Consider the following 20,538-nt stretch of genomic DNA (forward strand, 5'->3'; position numbering starts at 1 on the left):
AATCAGTGTCCTCTTTTCTTTTTTTAGATTCCACATATAAGTGATACCATATGATATTTTTCTTTCTCTTTCTGGCTTACTTCACTTAGAATGACCATCTCTAGGTGCATCCATGTTGCTGCAAATGGTATTATTTTATCATTTTTTATAGATGAGTAGTATTCCATTGTATAAATATACCACAACTTCTTTATCCAGTCATCTGTCGACGGACATTTAGGTTGTTTCCATGTCTTGGCTGTTGTATATAGTGCTGCTGTGAACATTGGGGTGCATGTACCTTTTCGAATTGGAATTTTCTCTGGACATATGCCCAGGAATAGAATTGCTGGGTGATATGGTAAGTCTAGTTTTAGTTTTTTTTTAAGGAATCTCCGTACTGTTTTCCATAATGATTGCACCAAATTATATTCCCACCAGCAGTGTAGGAGGGTTCCCTTTTCTCCACACCCTCTCCAGCATTTACCGTTTGTGGACTTTGAATGATGGCCAATCTGACTGACTAGTTCTGATTTTATTTGTAAAACAGAGGACTTAGACACTAGATGTTAACTTAGCAGCAGATAAATCTGAAAATCAACTTATTTTTAGTTTCATTATAAAAAGAAATCTCCAGCCTTCCACATGGAAATTTTGTCTCCTCCGGTTTGAGGAAGAAAAATGAAGTCCTGCCCCCCTTTCGTCCCGCGTGTCCCTTTCAGCGGTCGTCGCTTTACCAGTAGTGCAAGCTGCTAGAACCGTACAGCACAGACTCCATGAGGTGGTGAGATATGCGTGCAGGAAGTCAGGGGGCTCTGTTGTTTTAATGAGAACTGATTTGTTTGCTTTGGAAAGACTCAAAGGTGAGGTGTTCTTTAAAAGCTGATTAGATATGAGTAAGACAACTGAAAAACTGGTGGATTAAAACAAAATTCATGCAGGATTTACAGTCAGATTGCCTTGCAGATTCTCTCTTTGCTTAAAAAAAAAAGCGAAAATAGGCATTTTGTAACTGACCAGTATTGATATGTTGTGGTGTCTGCGTGTGACGGAGAAAGGGGAGCTTCGACCAGGAGAGCAGTTCTTAACTGTAGACTCGCGTTTCGGGGAACCAGTTTACATTTCTATATTCTAAGCTAAATAAAATAGTTGTGTATCAGATCTGACTCATTTTTGAAGTAACTGACTTACTGCAGGTCTCAACTAGATCTCATACAATCAATCCTATGACAGGATTGTAGCAGGTTGCTAAAATGAATTTAATAATATAATTGAGACTGAATATCAAAATTAAAATTCAGTATTCGGAGAACAGTTAAATTTATAACAGTAATTTAATAGAGGTTTCTGGTGTCAATTTAAGGGGTACCCCATTTTATATATATATATATATGTATATTCTTAAATTGTACATTTGTTAAGACCTGGCCCGGGCATAAATTTTGTTTATCTACAGTCATCTGAGAAGTATCACTCAGGTTGCATATACTGCCTTGCTCTCATGCTTTTGTCTAAATCAGCATCTGAACCCACACGCCGCTTGCTCCTTCCCCATATTTTAGTGTTGAAATCCTGCACATCCTTTGAAAATCAAGCCCGGCGTCACCTTGCCTGCTTCCCTGGGTTCTCCGTGGGAAACTATGGTGGCATCATGAAGCTTGTTTGTTGCTAGTACGTTGGACTCTGACCTGCTGTTTGCCTTAGTGAGAGTTGGGCCCGGTCCTCTCATGTTCGAAATCACGTTTCAGACGATGCATCTGAGAGTGTACTGCGTTTCGCTGTATGTCTGCGTGAGGCACCAGATCTCCAGTTTTTCTGAGAGTCTGTCTTTAGCACTTTGCCCGAAGCCGTTTGAGAGAGCACACCCTGAACTACGGTGGAGCACACTGAGAACTTAGGTGTCAGGAGAGACAGCAAATAATGTCCAGGGCAAGCACAAACACAGATCCATTTTCTGAGAAAAAAAGCACATTAATAATATTCTGCTGGTGAAGTGGCAGCCTGCACATATGGTGCGCCAAGTACTTTGGCAAAACATTTTGCTTAAACTTCGAGAGCCTTTCAGTTTTTGCCAGGGTATTTTAAAATGCTAGTATTAATTTATCATCATTTTCTGGGCTGGGGGGTGTGAGGGGCAGTCGCTTTAATGATAGTAACATAGAGAGGCTCTTGGCTGGGAAGGAGTGTTAGGAAGTACTGCAGTTTGTGTTAAAAGTGTACAGGTAGAAGTGAGTGAAAAGCTGGAAAATTCAGAAGCCTGCAGGGACGGGGAAGCTGATTTTAACTCTGAAATGTAATCCCCGTGTGTTGTGGCATTTAATTTTCTACAGTATTAGCCAGTTTTATGTGTTGGGTTTTGTGCGTTGTGTTGGTCACAATCTCCCAGTTAAACAGAGGGAAGCAGTCGTGCCTGCATTTGCAGGGCTGGCAGGTGTGACTAGTTTCTCCTTTATTATTGGGCCCCAAAAGCTGTCAAGAGCTTTCCGTAAACACGTTCTAAATCTGAAAGTATCTTTAAAAGTGAACTCCCCCCCTTTTCTTTAAAAGACAGGCTTTCCACTGGGCTGGTGTTTTTGCTGAACTACTGAGGGGCTCCCCAGGGAGAGATGCCCTGAGCCTGGTGTGGCCCAGCCGCCCTGCGGGCACAGTCTGGATTTGGTGGCCCTGCAAAGACTTCTTTACTAAGTGTGTAAAAAAGTGAATTCTGTGAACTTAAGATCACAGCCCAAGGGGACTTCTAGCATGAAGAAAAGGCAGAAGCTAGCTGAGGTCTAAGAGGCTTGTTTAGGAAAAAAAAAATGAGGTGTTGGACAGTTAGACAGAGCCACCAGGTTTTTAGCATCAATTAATAGTTCTGAGTCACTCAGGTCTTGAGTCCAGAAAGTAACTATTTCCAACTCACTGTCATTAAACATGCAGTTGCTAGCTTCTGTTTTCTTGATTGTTAATTTTCAGTCTGTATGTTTTGGGTGCTTGGCTAAGGATTTTGTTAAAACATCTTTTCTGGTTTGCGTTCTCATTTCCTGCAAATTCTGACTCTGCTTCAGAGGTAGATACTTAGAATTAACTTACTTTTTCCTATTTACCCTTGTTTAAGAGCGGTGATGTAATGTATCTTTTATTTGATCATGAAAATCTGTAATTCATGTAATTTATTCAGAAGCAAAGGTGGCTTTTTAAATTTCCACATGCTTAGAATCGAAAGCTTTGCGTGGTCTCTCCACATAGATCAAACTTAAAAGCATACGGGCATCTTAGAGATTAAGTACAATGTGTGCATTTAATTTTGAAACTGGGGAAATATTTAAGTTACTGTCTTGATGAAGGCTACAGCTATTACAACATTAAGTTCTCATTGAGCTGAAGGCATCTATCAATGCTAAATGATCGCTGCTGTAGCTCGCTGTATTGTTTTTCTGGGCTGTTTAATTCACCGTAGGTAAATCTCAATACTTCCAAGAATGTGAGGAAAAATTGCAAACACTGTAACCTCAAGATCAGTGACAGTGCACACTTCCTACAGTGTGGCATTTGCTACTTCGGAGAGCAGATCACAGAATCAAGCTCCTGGGGACGCAAGGGGAGGTCGTCACTCGTTTGAAGACTGAGTCTGTTTCAGATCCTGGAGAGAGCTTGCCCTGCAAACACGTGGATCTCGTAATTTACGGTGGAATAGGACAACAAAGAAGAGTGAAGATGGGGGAAACCAAAGACACTGCAAAGAGAATGAATGAAGAGGGAGTGAGAGGAGGAGGAAGGAAATCTTGAACTCCAGATATTAAGCCTTCAGACAGGGACACCTAGAGAGAAAAATATTAATTGAAGTTAAAATTGCAGTGATGGGCTGGAAAGTGGGAAGGGATGGCTAGGTGGGACTCGGGATTTTTAGGGCAGTGAAGGTATTCTGGGTGATACTGGGTGGTGGACACATGACGTCTTGGGTTTGTCAAAACCCATAGAACTTTTTAATTCAGATCCTTTGCCCAGTTTTGCTTTGCCAGTTGCATTGGCTTTTTCTTATTGAGTGTAAGGGGTCTTTATGTGCTGTGAACACACACCCCCCCAGGCGTGTGATTTGTAACTGTTTTCTCTCGTTCTGTGAGTTGTCTTCTCACCTTCCTGATGGTCTCCCTTGAAGCATAGAACTGTCCAATTTTCAGAGTCCAATTTATCTTTTTCTTTTGTGTCCCTTGTTTGTGGTGTCATATCTCAGAAACTAGTACCTACCCCAGGGTCAGAAAAATGTGCTCCGGGATTTTTTTCTAGGTGTTCTGTAGATTTTGCTCTTAAAGTGAGGATTATCATCCATTTGGAGTTCATCTCTGTACAGAGCGTAAGGTGGGTGTCCAGCTCCGTGCTTTTGTGTGTGGATATCCACGGGAACCCGCACTCTCTATTGAAAAGACTGCTTTCTCCCTCACTGGATTGTCTTGGGACCCCGCTGAAAATCAGTTGACCACAAACGAGCGGGCTCATGTCTGCATTCTCAGTTCTGTTCTATTGATCTCTACGTCTTAACCTCAGAATTCTTTGAGTAAAAACAAACAGTGAGACAGTTAGCTTAGTCGCATCACTCATTCCACGTGGAAACCAGAGGCTGGGAAACCTGCTGTGACCCTGACTGGGGGTGCTCTGCCACGTTTCCTTTGAGCGAGACTTGGACCGTCCAGTCCTTTGCAGTTGTTATTCTTACTTTTTTTTTTTTTTAAACTCGCTCTGCTCACAGCAGTCACTTTTTTTCCTGCACACTCAGAAGAGGGAACCCACAAAGCTGTGGGGCGCCTCGGATCATACTGCACACACACTTAATGCACACGCACGCATGCGCACGCGCACGCGCACGCGCACGCGCACGCGCAGGGAGGGGAAAGGGTTGCTGAGTTTCCTTTTACTCTTTCGTATGTTGCTGTTCCCGGATTCACCGAGTGCAGCACAGGGGCTCTGTCCCAGCTGCGCCCTGAAGTCTGGCCCTCAACACACTTTTAGAAACATTTTCATGAGACCGCTGAATCACAAGTTACCTTGATTTAAGGGCAAGAAATAAGAGCATTCTGAACAAAACAGAAACCTTTTTTGAACCCAAGTTCAGACTGGTTTCTTTGTTCCCTGGAGACATTTTTTACACCTGAAATGCCTACTTAAAGCATACTTCCGCTTGAATGTGTTTTAAACGTCCTCCAGACACCCATGCTTTACTACCTGTGATCTAACTTTCTGAAACCCCTGTGACCTTATAAACAAAGAGGTCTCTCGAGAGCCAAACTGGGAATCCACATTTTTCAGAGAGCTGAGAGATTTTTTCCAAAAAGTTGAAAGAGCTCTCAGGCATCCACGTCCCAGGAGGAAGGACCGTGCCGTGTCCCAGAGCTAGACACGGAGTGCACGTGTCGCGCCGTGAAGTGTGTCGTCCCCGTGAACGCGCACGGGCTGCAGCTTCAGGGAGCAGGCGTGGGCAGGGACTCGGCTTGTGGGTGGAATGTTAGCTTAGAATGAGTGGACGGTGACACACTGCTCTTCAAAGTTAAAGTCTGCATCATTTTGTCCTCTCAAACTTAACACGTCCAGGACAGCTGTTGAATCTTTCTTCTCAGAACCCACCCTGTTAGAGGTCATTGCAGGATACTGAACATGATTCCCTGTGCTGTACAGAAAAAACTCTTTAAAATCTGTTTTTATATGTAGTGGCTAACATTCGTATGTCAACAAAAAAACTCCCCCACACAAAAATAAATGCAAATTGAAGAATCCCAGAAAAGACCAAAAAAAGAAAAACCTCACTCTAGCTGCTCTGGCCCGTCCCCTCCGGGGGCCCCCTGGCCAGTCTCTCAGCCTCTTCGCACCTCTCTCCCAGTGACTTCCTGAGCCCCAGCCTAATTGCCCTCTGTCCTGTCTTCTCAACAGACTAAACTCTCCTTCCTCTCAAACTGGGCTGTTCCATTCCCCTTCAAAAGGCTGATGGTTCTCCCCTCCAGCCCCCACCACCGTTTGTGTGTTTAACTTCCATGTTTTCTGTGTCTCCCTCTGGGCCAGAATCGCCCGAGGGGCCAGGGATCTTCTCTCCCCCTAAATCTCCAGCACCTGGAGGAGAACCTCGTACCCAGTGGTGCTCCAGGAATGTGTCCAACACATGGTCAAGCAGTATGTGGTGAGTTACACCCAAATGTCGAGCCCCCGCGGGGTCTGCGGGGATGAGCGTCTGTGTGGAGCTGGGCTGGAAGGACCACCTAAACCTCACCTCCCGGGGCCCACTTACTCAGCCTCAACCATGGGGACGCGGTGAAGGGGAGAGCTGCTGCAGTTTTGTTGGCTGTTGGTTTACACTGGGCTCTGAGCCCCAGGAAAGTAAACGTCGTAACAGCTTTGCCTCGACTCGGATGGCCTGTGACCTCGATCCAGACCTGGCTGTCGGGGGGACGCGCTTTGTCTAAATGAGGCTTCGCGTTGTTTTGAGTTAGACTGTGACTCGAGTCTCGTTGCTAGTGAGCTGACGCAGGGTTCTTTCCTTAGGTAGCAAATTAAAAATGACAGTGTGAACGAGAGCGCTGACCCTGCCCGTCCAAAAAACCCTTGAGGCCGGGGGACGCATCTGGATGGTTTTTTGGTGTTTTTGTTTGTTAACGCCTCCCTCTCTAGTAAACATTCCAGCTTTAAAATGCTGACGTCTCTGATTTTCATGGATCTGTTTCCCAGCACCAGTAATGTGGGACTTTGTAATATTACATAAATTTCCAGAAAGTTCAAATGCCGGGATGCTAATGACGCATGAGAGGAATCAGGTGTTGAGGAAGAGACAGGCTGTGTCTGTAGTGGGGAGAGGGGGAGAGGGGGAGAGCGAGAGGGAGGGAGCAAGCAGGAGGAGCCAGACTTCAACTTCACTTGCAGAACTGCAGGCAGGCTGTTTCCTGGGTCATCTGTTTGATTCTTTTTCTTTAGCAATTACTGACCTGATTATAGTGTGTTAGTTATACCCCCAAGTCACTGATGAGGATCGTTTCCAATTTTTTGGAAACACTGAAGGGTAGAATTATGATCACGTTTACTTTTTATTTCATCATTTTGTTTTCAGTTTGCCCTATGAATTTTGTTAGAGTTAAGCACTTTTTTGATAGTTAAAGGCCTTAAGGGGTGAGTTGAATCAAGAGTTGCACAAAATGTTAGCCGTTGCCTCCTCTAAAAGAAAGATACCATAATTATATTAACTTAACTGAGAGGCAGCAGCTTTCCTGGGCTTTTCCCTCTTAATTATATAAGCGATGCCAAGTGGGATGTAATAATATGATTTTAAGTTGATAATTAGTGTGTGGAAGGCAGTTGGCAATGAGACGCACAGCAACGTCAGTGGCACAGAAAAACCTAAGCGTGGTCCAAGTGTCGATACAGACATGAAACCAATACCAGGAAGTCAGTAATTCAGTAGAGTGTTTTTTGGGAAATACAGTCAGTTACTTTAAAATTTTTAGTCAAAATAAAACATGTAGTTTGCCTAAAACTTATAAATCACAGCACGTGGAGGCATGGGATGTGTGTGTAGGTACAGATGTGTATTCATGGACAGTATGTGTATGCTTACATTCCAGTGAAAATGATCATCCTTACCCCTACTTGGACTTCTCTTGTAGCCGTAATTCTTAAAGAAAATCTCCTTTAGACGATTCTCCTAGAAACTGTCTTTATATCGGTAACTAACATGCTTGTACCTTGGGTTGGTGTGTGCATTTCAGACCTAACCCCTGACTTCCTGTCTTGGTGGGGAAGGGGCCTCCTCCCACCGAGCCTGCCCCGACTCCTCCAACTTCCATCATAGTCTCGTCTATCATTTTAATTAATGCTCAGAACCCTGTTAACTTCCTTAAAATTATGTAAATAGTGTTTGCTCCAGAGCCAAGAAGTATGTTAGGACTACTTTTCCTTCCTTGCTCTGTGTGTCCTATAGATTCTAAAAGCTGCCCTTTTTGTGTCTTGCCCTAACTGAATTCCACATTCTTCTGAAGCTCTGCCGAATACTCTCCAGCTGTTCCATCGTATATGTTTTCTTTTATCTTCCTGTCCGCCTCCCCCTCCCTCTGAAGCCCTGGTCCTCCAGGCTCCATCTAGATTGCTGGTGCTTGAGACAGCAGCCCGCTTCCTTCTGCTGTGGAAATTTGTTTCGTGAACCCCTTATCTTCTTTATTCTCGACTCCTTCACTCGTGTCCCTTATGCACGTACATCGGTAGGTTCTTGAGAAGTGTTACATAGGTAGTGTATTTCCATGGCACTGGATAGCCAAAAAATATCTTTGTTCTTTGATTGTATTTAGTTGGTAGATTGTCTGGGTATAAAATCCTAGGCTGAATTCTTTGTCTCTCAGAATGCTGTTTGTCCTTTAACTTCCTTCTCATCGACTGGAGAGAAACTCACTATAATTCTGATTCCCAGTCCTTTGTATTCAGACTCCAGAGTATTTCTCTGCCTTCTCTTTATGTTCAGTATCCTGAAATTTACAAAAACGTGTGTGTATCTTCTTCCGTTTATGTGCCTTTTCAACCTAGAGATTGGTTTTCTTTTGTCTGGGAGATTTTCTTATTTTATTGACATGTCCTCCATCTTCTGCATTTTGTCTCTACTACAGCTTAGTCATATACTGACCTTCTGGATTTATCTCCCAAGCTGCTTATATTTTTGAAATTTTGCTCTGTCTTATTCTTTGCCCTGTTGAAGATTCCTTGACTTATCTGCCAACCCCATTATTGAGGCTTTTGAAAATGTTAATCTTTTTCTTTCTCTTTAATTTGCAAGTGCTTTATTTTCTTTCTTTTCCCCCTACTTTCATAGTAGCATTCTGCTCTTAGTTTATGGATGTAATATCTTCTCCTGTCTCTTTGAAGATATGAAATAAAATTTATTTGAAATTTTCTTTTGTTCCCTTATTTATCTCCATTTTATCTAGGGTTTTTTTTTTTCTGTTTTTGAAAGCTCTTCTTAGAAGCTCCAATATGTGGTTTTGTACTTTCTTTAATTAGCTCTTTTGTTTCTTATTTGCATATTTTAGCATTCATGTAATAATGTAAACACTGAAACACTAAGTTAATACATTTCAGATGATAATAAAAGTAATATGTGCTCATGGTAATTTGGCCCTGAGATGAAAGGTGACAGCATTTTCCATCGTTTATCACATTTATTTTCCTCTCCTGAAAGAACTTTCCAAAAAGTTATGAAAATAACAGAGCACGAACTTCTTAGCAGCTCTGGATAATGACAAGCACTCGCCTGTTCGTTCACATCCTGTTGTGAAAAAGAACGTGACATGGTGCAGGTGTAAAGAACACATCGTTATTACCGTGTACGCGCACGCCTGCTTGGGGGGGAGTCAGGAGGACTTTCTCTGGGATGAATCCTGGAACTTTACCCAGATGTGAATGATCGATTGGGTTATGCATAATATTCAGGTTAAATTGTGTATTAGCTTATTTGATGGAGGTCTCAGAGTGACAAGAATCTGCGGCAAGAAGGGGCGTTATGAGAGCATAGCTCCTCGTAAAACACACCGCGTGCTGTAGTTAGTGCCTTTGGCAGCCGCTGACACTCTGCCCACGTTAGCATTCTAGGGCTTTAGCGAGATTGACGAATGCTTCTGCTGGTGGTGGTGTTTTTTCTTTTTGGTGGGGGGTGGTAATTAGATTTTTAAAATTTATTTATTTTTAATGGAGGTACTGGGGATTGAACCTAGGACCTCGTGCATGCTAAGCATGCACTTTACCACTGCTCTGTAGCCTCCCCCTCTGCTGGTTGTTAAACTGTTACTCTGAAATCATAAATACATACACTTAAAATAGACATGTTGCTCTAGAAATGCCTCAAAATTATTTTAAATAAATTATGTTCTAAGTATTAATAATGCCATATTTAAACATAAAGCAATAAAATGCCGTCATAGTAGCTTGGTTGCTACAAATTTATTGAGTAAATATTATTCCTTCTGAAAATAAAAACTGAGAGCAAAAAAAGGGGGAAGGGAAAGGAGAAAGTGTTCAGAGATGGTTTTCCTTGGAAAACTCTAAGCCTAATTCACCAGCTTCCCTCTGCCCTTTACTGACAAGCTCGTAAGGCCTGGTACAGGTGTATGGCATGGACCAAGAGGTGATGCTTCTGGTGGTACCTCCCGTTTTAATTTTTCAGAGATCTCGTAATCAACACCTGCGGAAGCATCTCCCAGTGTGGGGCCTTTGAGAAAGCTGTGCTTCTGAGAGCCCACAGCTGAGAGCTGGGAACTTTGAACACAACAGCTGGGACAGAGGGCAGTTTGTAGGTACTTCTACAGAGTGGGCCATGGTTTTAGCTTTGAAATTTGAAGTCAGAACTTTTTTTTTTGTTTTATTTCGTTTTGTTTTAATTTTAAAATATTTTTATTGAAGTATAGTTAATTTATAATGTGTTAGTTTCAGGTGTACAGCGAAATAATTCTTTTCCGTTATAGGTCTTTCTTGTTAATGAAGTATATAGTCAGTTACGCGGGCAGTTTCTGGTGCACAGCATCGTGTCCCCGTCATACATATACATGCATGTATTTGTTTTCATATTCTTTTTCATTAAAGGTTATTACAAGATACTGAATATGCTTTCCTGTGCTATACAGAATAAATTTGGTTTTTTATCTATTTTTATATGTATTTATCTATGTATATCAAATTTATCCCTTCCCACCCCTTTTCCTCCCAGTAACCGTAAGATTGGTTACTATGTTTGCAAGTCTGTTTCTGTTTTGTAGATGAGTTCATCAGTGTCCTTTTTTTTTTTTTTTTTTTTTTTTAAGATTCTGTGTATGAGTGATATACGGTATTTCTCTTTCTCTTTCTGGCTTACTTCACTTAAACTGATTATCTCCGGGTCCATCCATGTTGCTGCAGATGGCATTATTTTTTTTTCTTTTTATTGCTGAGTAATATTCCATTGTATAAATATATTTTTTATTTAACTAACTAGTTAAAAAGGGAAAGGAGGTGTTACCCATTAGATCATATGAAGTCGTTTAAAACTTGAATGAGCTAAATCTGCCACTCTAAGATTTGGAAGAAGACTTAAAGCATGTAAGACAGGATGACTGTATCATCTGAGCACAGACTTAGAGAACTTCAGGTACAGAGAATGTGATGTGAGTCAGGCTGCCCTGTGTGAGAAGAAGAAACTACTTTATCAAACAAAATATGCTAGCAATTGTGTATTAAAAATGAAAAATATTTTTATTTTCCCCAAATCTTTCTGAGGGATATCAGGTGAAAAGGGTGTGTCTCTATGAAAATGTAGCAGGAATCATTAGAAGTTATTTAAAACTTTTTGGTATAGGCTTCAGATATACTTCCTAGACATTAAGAGAGTGAATTATTCTGGTGAACAGTTGACCAGTTCTTTCTCAAGTCAGTGGTTTCTGATTCTTTGCTTTCTGGAAACTTTGCAAAGGACCTGATCAAGATGTTAGCAGATAGGTGATTTTAAAGAACTTGACTAGTAGAACACTGTATTGTCTTTTGGTACATGGCTCAGAGGTCCAAAGTACTGATGGATATTGCCCTAATAAAACTTAACATTCTCATTTATTATGTGAACTAGATTTCTAAGGACTCAGACCTATAGAAATGAGCAGTAGGAATAGAAATGAAGTTGAACCCTGTCAGGTAAAATATCCTTTCTCAGTTACATGAATGAATAGACTGGGGGAGGACTTTGCTCCATCTATATCATTAAAAGGTACATTTCCAACAAAACTGTATTATATTTTATTTATTATTTAATAGTTATCAAAAATTATAATTTTCATCAATTAAATGCCACTAATATCTGTAATGAAAACTCAGTACAGAAGAACTTTTTAAACATAGAACCCCATAGCCACAGAGAATTAAAAGAAATTCATTTTTAATTTCTTTTCTTTATTATTTTTTTGAAGCATGGTAGGGTAATCAATAAAGGACTCTTGAACAAAAATGCATTAAATTAGTGTTAAATGGGTCAAGTGGAATGGAAAACAAGTTACAGACAAAAAGGAACAGTGTATAATTTCTAACTCTTAAGAAGTATTTGTTCCTATATCTCTTAAAGTGGGTTGTGATGAGCATCAGCTGGTGGTACTTAGAATCCAGTGGCCACATTAAAAGGTGTAAATGATCTAAATTTATTTTAAGGTGTTGATATTTACAATATGCCAGAAATTATGTCCTTTACAACTGCCTGAACTTATCATTAAAACATTTACGTTACCTTGAGATATATTGAGACCAAAGTAATCTACAGACTCAGTGCAATCCCTGTCAAAATGCCAGTGATGTTTTTTGGCAGAAGTAGAAAAACTCATCCTAAAATTTTTATGGAATCTTAAGGGACCTCAAATAGACAAAAGTCTTGAAAGGAAGAACAAAGTTGGAGGAATCATATTTCCTGATTTTAAAACTAGCTACAAAGCTGTAATAGTCAAAACAGCGTGGTACTGGCATAAAGACAGGCACATAAAGCAATGGAATATGGAACCTATAAATAAAGCCTTGCATATACAGCCAGATGATAAGAGTGCCAAGACCTTTAAATGGGTAAAGGACTGTTTTTTCAATAAATAATGCTAGGAAAACTGGGTATCCACGTGCAAAAGAAAATTAGGCATTTACCTTATACCATATAGAAAAATTAACTCAAAGTGGATCAAAGACTTAAATGGGAAAGCCAAAACTATATATGCTTAGAAGAAAACACGGGTGAAAGAATATTAGTGATTTCTTGGGTTTGACACCAAAAGCACAGGCAACGAACTAAAATATAGATATATTGGACTTTTTCAAAATTAAAAATGTTGTGCATCAAAAAAATGCTATCAACAGAATGAAAAGCAACCCATAGTATGGGAGAAAGTATTTTCAAATCATGTATCTGATTGATAAGGGATTAATATCCAGAATATGTAACTCTTACAACTCAACAACAGCATAAAGAGAACCCAATGCAAAAACCAGTAAAGGACTTGAATAGACATTTCTCCAGAGAAGATGCTCAGCACTTCTCACCATGAGGGAAATGCAGATCAGAACCACAATGAAATACCAGTTCTCACAATTTGCACCCATTAAGATGACTGCTAAAAACAACAACAACAACAACAACACACACACACACAGAGGAAATAACAAGTATTGGTGAGGATATGGAGAAATTGGAAGACTTGTGCCTTGCTGGTGGGAAAGTGAAATGGTGCAGCTGTTGTGGGAATCAGTATCAAACTTCCTCAAAAAGTTGAACGTAAAATTACCATGTAATCCAGCAATCCCACTTCTGTGTATACACCCAAAAGCTCAAAAGCATGGACTTGAACAGATACTTGGACGTCAGTGTTCATAGGAGCATTATTCACGTTATGCAAAAGGTGGAAACAATCCAGGTGTCCATCGATGGATGAATAGATAAGCAAAGTGTGCTCTACACCTACAGTGAAATATTATTCAGCCTTGAAAAGGACTGAAATTCTGATCATTGCTACAACATGGATGAACCTTGAAAACATTATGCTAAGAGGTATAAGGCAGACACAAAAGGACAGATATTGCATGATTCCACTTATGTTGAGTAACTGGAATAGTTAAATTCATATAGACAAAGTGGAAGGGTGGTTGCCAAGGACTGGAGGGAGGAGAGAATGGACAGTGATTATCTGTGGGAACTGTTTCAGGTTGGAATGATGAAAAAGTTCTGTAGGTGGAGAGTAACATTTTACAACAATATCAAGGTACCTACTGCCACTGAATTGTACACTTAAAAAGGGTTAAAATGGTAAATTTCACATTGTGTGTATTTAACCACCATAAACTATATATTTATTGAGATAGTTTTTCAGATCTGTAGATACGTAGTTTTCAGATTTCTCCAAGGCAGTATGTGCATCGTGGTTCACATGCTTGAAGAACAGCTGTCTAATGTCCTTCGCAGCCTGATTCCGGGCCTCTCATCTCACTTCATTTCCCTTCTTCTGGCCACCTGGAAATTCACGTCTGCTACAGTTACATACAAGTCATTCCTCTGCCCTTAACGGCCCTCTCCCCCAGGACTTGATGATGGAATCTGATACTTCGAGACCCAGCCAAGTGCCTGCCACCTTTGAAAAGGCTATGGTGACTCCTGTAGACAGAACCCATTTCCTGAAGGCCTTTTCCATACTTCTGATTCATCCCAAACTTGTCCCCAACCAGACTGAGGTCCTGAAGGGCAAGGATGCTTCACCTTTGTGATGGCTACACATAGCACAGGGCATAATTTGAAGCACGGTCTTAGTAAATACTTCCATAACTGAATTTTTAAAAATAAGTATGATTCTTTTCTTACAATCCTCCTCTGACAGAGTAGACAGACTTTTTCCTCTACTTTCCAGAGGAAGTAAATAAGGAAAAGAAATCTCACACCTTATCCAGGGTACAGGCATCAGGTGGCCAGCGGGGATGGAGGGACAGCATCAAAATTTGGTTGCCTTCTTACAGCCCCGGTCTGTGGAGCCAGGCAGTAAGTCTTACTGTCCGTATGTTAAGAGCATTACTTTATTTGTTATAAAACACGTGTTCTCAAATATTTGCCATAGGTCCTCTCTGTAAATGAAATGATCTTATCCATATTCCTGCTACCCCTTCTGTAATAAACCCCCTGCCACTGTTCCAACACCAGGAGGTTGGAAACAACTGTATCATTAATGGACGAGAACTAACCAGTGGCCCCCAGATGAAAGTCTCATTATTTCATTACTAGTCTCCAGAGCTGTTTGGTCTCCTGACACTGAAGCACAGGATTTGGGCTGAGAGTCTAAGCCTTGAACTATTAAAAAATGTTAGTAGTCCTTGACAAAATTTGGAGCGATTACATTCTATTGTGCCAAGAATTCCTTATTAAAAATCAATGTAATTATGCACACTCCATCTGGTTAAAATTATGGTCTTTTATGGGAAGGAAACCCGACTTTGTATTTACCTGATGTCCCATAGGATAAGCATGTCATTTTGCAGAAATGGATGTATTTTTGTAGCACTGAAAAATTAAGGAAACTTTGAAAGTATTTACCAGATTTCCCTTTACTATCTTTTGTGACTTTTGAGCTCTAAGATTCAACTTCTTGCATCATTTGGGATTTTAATGGAAAAGAAAATGTTAAACTAAAGTAAGAAAATTTATATGTGCACATCATATGCTACATCTATAGGCAAGGAACAATTTCTGTTTTATACTTAGGACATTCTAATCCCTATAGACGTAACTTAGAGTGTCATCTTAGTATTAATTTGTTTTTTATTCAGAGAATTTGGATAATGAAAGGTGAGAGGCTTACTTTTGATTGTCTGCTGGTATACCGATCTTTCTCAAACTCTTCCAAAAGACTGAAGAGGAGGGGACTCTCCCAAACTCATTCCATGAAGCCACCATCACCCTGATACCAAAACCAAAGATGATACCAAAACCAAAGACACTACCAAAAAAGAGAATTACAGACCAATATCTTTGATGAACACAGATGCAAAAGTTCTCAACAAAATATTAGCAAATCAAATCCAGCAACACGTGAAAAAGATTATACAACACACTCAAGTTGGATTCATCCCAGGAGCACAAGGATGGTTCAACATACACACCTTAACATGCTCTACCACATCAGCAAAAGTAAGGACAGAAATCACATGACCATCTCAATAGATGCAGAAAAACCATTTGATAAAATTCAACACCCATTTGTGATAAAAACTCTTCCCAAAATGGGTAGAGAGGGAACATAGCTTGACATAATAAAAGCTATTTATGACAAACCCACAGCCAACATAATACTCAATAGTGTTGGTCTGCTGGGTCAGTTTCAGCCATATTAGCGAAAGATCGTGTATTTCAGCTCAAAATATTGCGGGAAAATCTTTTTGAAATCAGAGTAATTGCATTTTGTTTTGTGAAATGAGTAAGATGTTTGTGGCTTGTCTTTCAAAACAGTTTGTATCTTAAACTAAAAAGGAGCCTTTTTAGCTTCCTTCCACAACATTACAGGCTTAAGATTTAGATCATTTTGTTAATACATTTTTTGAGCTTCTAACGTGCTTATAGTTGTGAAGTTATTTTGTCCTGTTACAATCATAAACTGTCAGCAGCATGGTTAGCAGCCATGAATATTGACTTGATGCTGAGTCGCCTGAACTTCGATGTTTTTAAAAATTACTTGTTTGCTATGTCGGGTCTGCTGTTCACAACTACAGCAGTCTACCATTAAACACCTGTTGGGTGGCAGCCATGATGTCATCCATCACCCCTGTGCCCTGGTTTCCTCCCTTGTGAGTTGCAGCTCATGCCTGTTTGTTGGGATTGCGCTGAGGTTTACATGAGATAATCCATTTAGAGTCACTGGAAGGTTCTGTGCAGAGGAAGCATTAAATGTATGTTCCCTTTTGTAGTTATCATCGAAAACAACACCAGTTCTGCAATGTTTTTTTTTTTTCCCCATTTGTTCCTTAAAAAAAAAAGCAGCAGCAGCGGCTTGGGGGATTAAGGAAGCTGCCCTGATCACGTGGCCATTCAGGGAGTGGAACTGGCTGGTGCAGCTTACAGGCGATGGGGTAGACAGGTAACAAGGGAACAGAGATTACAGGAGAGAAATGAACGTGGTGGAGCGACAGACAGTAACCAGGTCTTTTCTGTATAGTTCTTGAAAGGAGTGCTCATTCGTTATGTACTAGCAATGGATAAAGGAGAAACAGCTTCCCTTCATCTGTCTTTATTTCTGTGCTAATAGTACCTTCTGTTCCTTTCTTTGTAGTCCAAAAATATGTAAACATGTAGCATTTTTGTTGTAGCTTCACCAAAAACGGATTCTATACACATTACTCTGTAACTGGTTCTTGTCTGCTTGCCTTGAGAAACCCTTAGAAGTTTTGTGAGTGTGAGGCGTTGGCTCCTAGCGCTGAGCCTGTCCGGGACCGACCCAGAAAGAGAAAACGCGAAACCTCCCGGGGATGGAGCAGCCCCTTTGTTACAGCAGTCTTCATTTAACTCTGGCCATTCAGGCCCTTGTTTATTGGATGAAACACACTTGCGGGGAAAGTTTCTAGGGTATCTTTCTCCTACTGTTGTTACTATTATTACTGTTGCTGGTTTTATTTCTGATAACCTTTGCTCTATAATCGCTTCCCTGATTTTTACCCCTTATTTCCTATCAACCTGCCGACCAACTTACCTGTTCATGTTGCCTTTTCTTCTGTCAGCCTCATACTGGTTCTTTGGCACTTACGCCTTCATTTACATCCATGTAGATTTTGCATTTGAAAACACAGACTTGCTGATTTCTCTGTCTAATAAGGAACCTGAACCCTGTTTTCCCCTATGCTTTTTGTTTTGTTTTGTTTTCCACTGTTAACAAAACTGCAACAAGATATGTTTTTTGGGGGGGTGGTTATTCGATTTGTTTATTTATTGAAAGGGAGGTGCTGGGGATTGAACCCAGGACCTTGTGCATGCTAAGCATGCGTGCCACCACAGAGCTGTACCCTCCCCCCCAAGATACGTTTTTATATACAGGTGCTTTTATTTCTCAGAACTAAATTTCTAAAAATAGAATTTCTCAGTGACACGTGTGCTAATTTCTTACCCTACTCCATACTGCCAGATCAAATTCCGGAAAGATCGTAGCGCTCTGACTCTGGTTGCCAAGGGGGGCATGAAGGGATAGACTGGGAGTTCAAACTTTGTAGATACTGACAGGCATGTGCAGAATAGATCAACAAGATTATACTGTGTAGCACAGGGAAATATATACAAGAGCTGAACATGTATCTTTAATGCCAGTTACTCAGCGTAGACCTGACTGTCGCATCAGTAGATCCGGCTGTCGCAGCTACTTTAGTGAGAAGCCAAATGGCTGGTTTATTTAATTATCCTCTGTGGGGTGCCTTCCCACTGCAGTCGTCTGCCCTGAGTCTTGAGAGAGCAGAGGAAAGCGGGGAGCAGGTCCCCCTGTCCCTGATGAAGCCATCACCCAGGCATGTGGGCTGGCAGCTGAGGACCTGAGAGGCTGCAGGTATAGCGTGCGGGGCGGCTGAACCTTGAGGCGGGAGCCTGTGCAATTAGCCAGGACGATTACTGAATTTTTGGCAGCGAGGCAGCAGTTAAAGCAAAGAAGGATCTTTTTCCAAGAAGGAAAAGCCATTTAATACGTGCGGGTCCGTTTGCTCAAAACAGCACTACATTTGAGCACCAGAAACCCCGGGAGCTTGGCAAGCCATCAGCGCTGGCCGCCCTTCATCCAGACCAGCATGTCTGCGGCCATCCGGTAGAGCCTGGCTCTCGCTTTGCCTGCATCCGTCTAATAGCGTCTCCAGTTAACAGGGAAGTAAAGGCAGAGGGATCTTTGCCCCCTTAGTCCAGAGGAGTAAAATCCAGCGGCTGTAAGCAAGGCCCGGCCCAAGAAACCGCACAGCAGAGGGGGCAGGCGTCTGTCTGCACCAAGGGCTGTAAGCTCCGAGTGGTGACCCTCCGAAAACGGCATGAATGTTTACGAACCGGGCAGGGCCTTCTTTTTTGTATATGAATTCGCATTTGTATATGACTAACCCGTGTGAAAGCCTGATTTTATAGTGTGTCAGGAAGCCATCGTGTACCTGTCTTGAGAATAAATAAAGTAAGAAAGAAGAACGTTTATATAAATATTTTAAAAAGCAGTGTGTTCTCATACTTTTTCCATTTCACCTATGGAGATCTTGCCAAAATAAAATCAAATCTGAGTGTTTACAATGTAAAAGAAAACCAGCCCGTGGATTTTGAAATTAGGAGATGGATTTTGTTTGTTTTGTGTATTTTGGTTTAAAATCTTTTTTCTCTCCCAAATAAATATTTCCAGTGAAATAAACAGGTCTGATCATCTAATGATAGACTATTTGAATGAAGATTGAAATTGAATTAGAAATGTTGAAAATAAGCTTGTTTATGCTTTTCAAAAAGTTACAGCACCTGCACCTGATAAAAATTAGTACAAACATACCAGAAATCTTTGAAGAAACGTGGGGTCCAGCCAGGGCCAACTTGGAGAAAATGAGAACACTGGCTGCTGAGAGGAAATGTCCCAACACCAGCTGATCAGGGATGTGACTGCAGGAAAGACTGAGGTCTGCGACGTGATGAGGCTGCTTGGAGAAAGGTTAATGCTGAGAACGAGATGCTTGACTTCGTAGGATTTTTCCTTCCTTATTGTGCATTTTTCAACAGCTTGAATGTCAAAGTGACATGAAATTCACTCTCAGTCTTCAAAGTGATTCCTCATAAATAATTTATGAAGACATATTTCTGGTTTGGGGATCTAATTTTGTCAAGTTCTGGATTCACTTCTGGTGCTACTACGGCCCCCGTAGAGTCGGGTCTCTGGTTCCCCAAGCGGGGTCTGGCCAGAGGGGAGTTCCTCAAAAAGAAGTGAAGGTTTCTGAACCCCACCCCGTTCACACAAACTATCACGGCTTCCTGCAGTGTGTCACATGGCGTGATTTTGCATATGACGAACATTACAACGTTCTAAGTTTTATCAGGTTGACGTAATGAATTTCTTCCTTTGGTCCAGGGTTTCTCAGTAGCGGCACTGGTGACATTTTGGACCAGATGATTCTTTGCTGTCAGGAGCTCTCCTGGGCATTGCAGGGCTCTTTGGCTTCTCCCTTCTAGTCACCAACAACACCCCCCAAACGATTTCCAGGCGTCGTCAAGTGTCTCAGAGGCAAAAGTCAACCCTGGTTGAGAATGACTGCTTGAAACCCTTATCTAAATAAAGCATGAACATGTTTTAAAAGTTGGCAGTATTACGAGGTAGAAGTGAGTCTCTGTGCTACCCCCAGAGAGCACGTCTGCTGCCTCGGGATAATGAACAGTAACCATTTCTCACGTGTCTTCCAGAAAGTTGCCACGCATATCCGAGTGTACACACCTGCTCGGCACAGTCATGACCATGAACATACAGCTTGATATTTGTCATTGTGAGAATGTGTCCAAGGGGGTTTTGTGTTACTGTGCTCACAGATCTGGATTGCTCTTTAACATCTGTATAGTGTCTCATTGCTGTGGGAGGACCGTATGCGTGTGACCAGCTACCAGTGTACGCGTGGCCATTTCTCATCCTTCCAAATAACGCATGGTAGCTTCCTCGTATTTTCATGTTGAATACTGTGTGATTAGCTGTAAGATACAGAGTACGTTCCTACAAGTGGAATTTCTGGGTCAGAGGAAAAGTATATTAAACAGATTTGTGGCCAGTGCTATTACCATCGGGGTATGAAGGTAGCCATCCCTCAGGTTATCAAGCTTTTAAGTCCTTGGCACCTGTTGGGTAGAAAGTGGTGTCCCTGTGTGTGTGTGTGTGTGTGTGTGTGTGTGCGCGCGTGTGCACGTGTGTGTGTGTGTGTATGTGTTTCCTAATAAGTGAGGTCTCCTATACTCACACGTTGTTTTGCTTCTTGCCTATTTTCCTAACCATTTGTTGGACATTTTCTTTCTCATTTGTAAAGAATTTGTAAGGAAATTAGGCCTTTGTCTTCATAGGTGTTTCAAAT

The 20,538-nt window shown here is 41.3% G+C and overlaps 1 protein-coding gene across 2 annotated transcripts in view; it reads left to right on the forward strand.

Annotated features, from left to right (window-relative positions):
* ATP8A2 (ATPase phospholipid transporting 8A2) overlaps positions 1–20,538 on the forward strand; it is a 416,513-nt gene that overhangs the window by 261,820 nt on the left and 134,155 nt on the right. The gene's annotated exons all lie outside the window — the stretch shown is intronic.

This window comes from Camelus bactrianus, chromosome 14 (assembly GCF_048773025.1).
Source record: "Camelus bactrianus isolate YW-2024 breed Bactrian camel chromosome 14, ASM4877302v1, whole genome shotgun sequence".
Classification (NCBI taxonomy): domain Eukaryota; kingdom Metazoa; phylum Chordata; class Mammalia; order Artiodactyla; family Camelidae; genus Camelus; species Camelus bactrianus.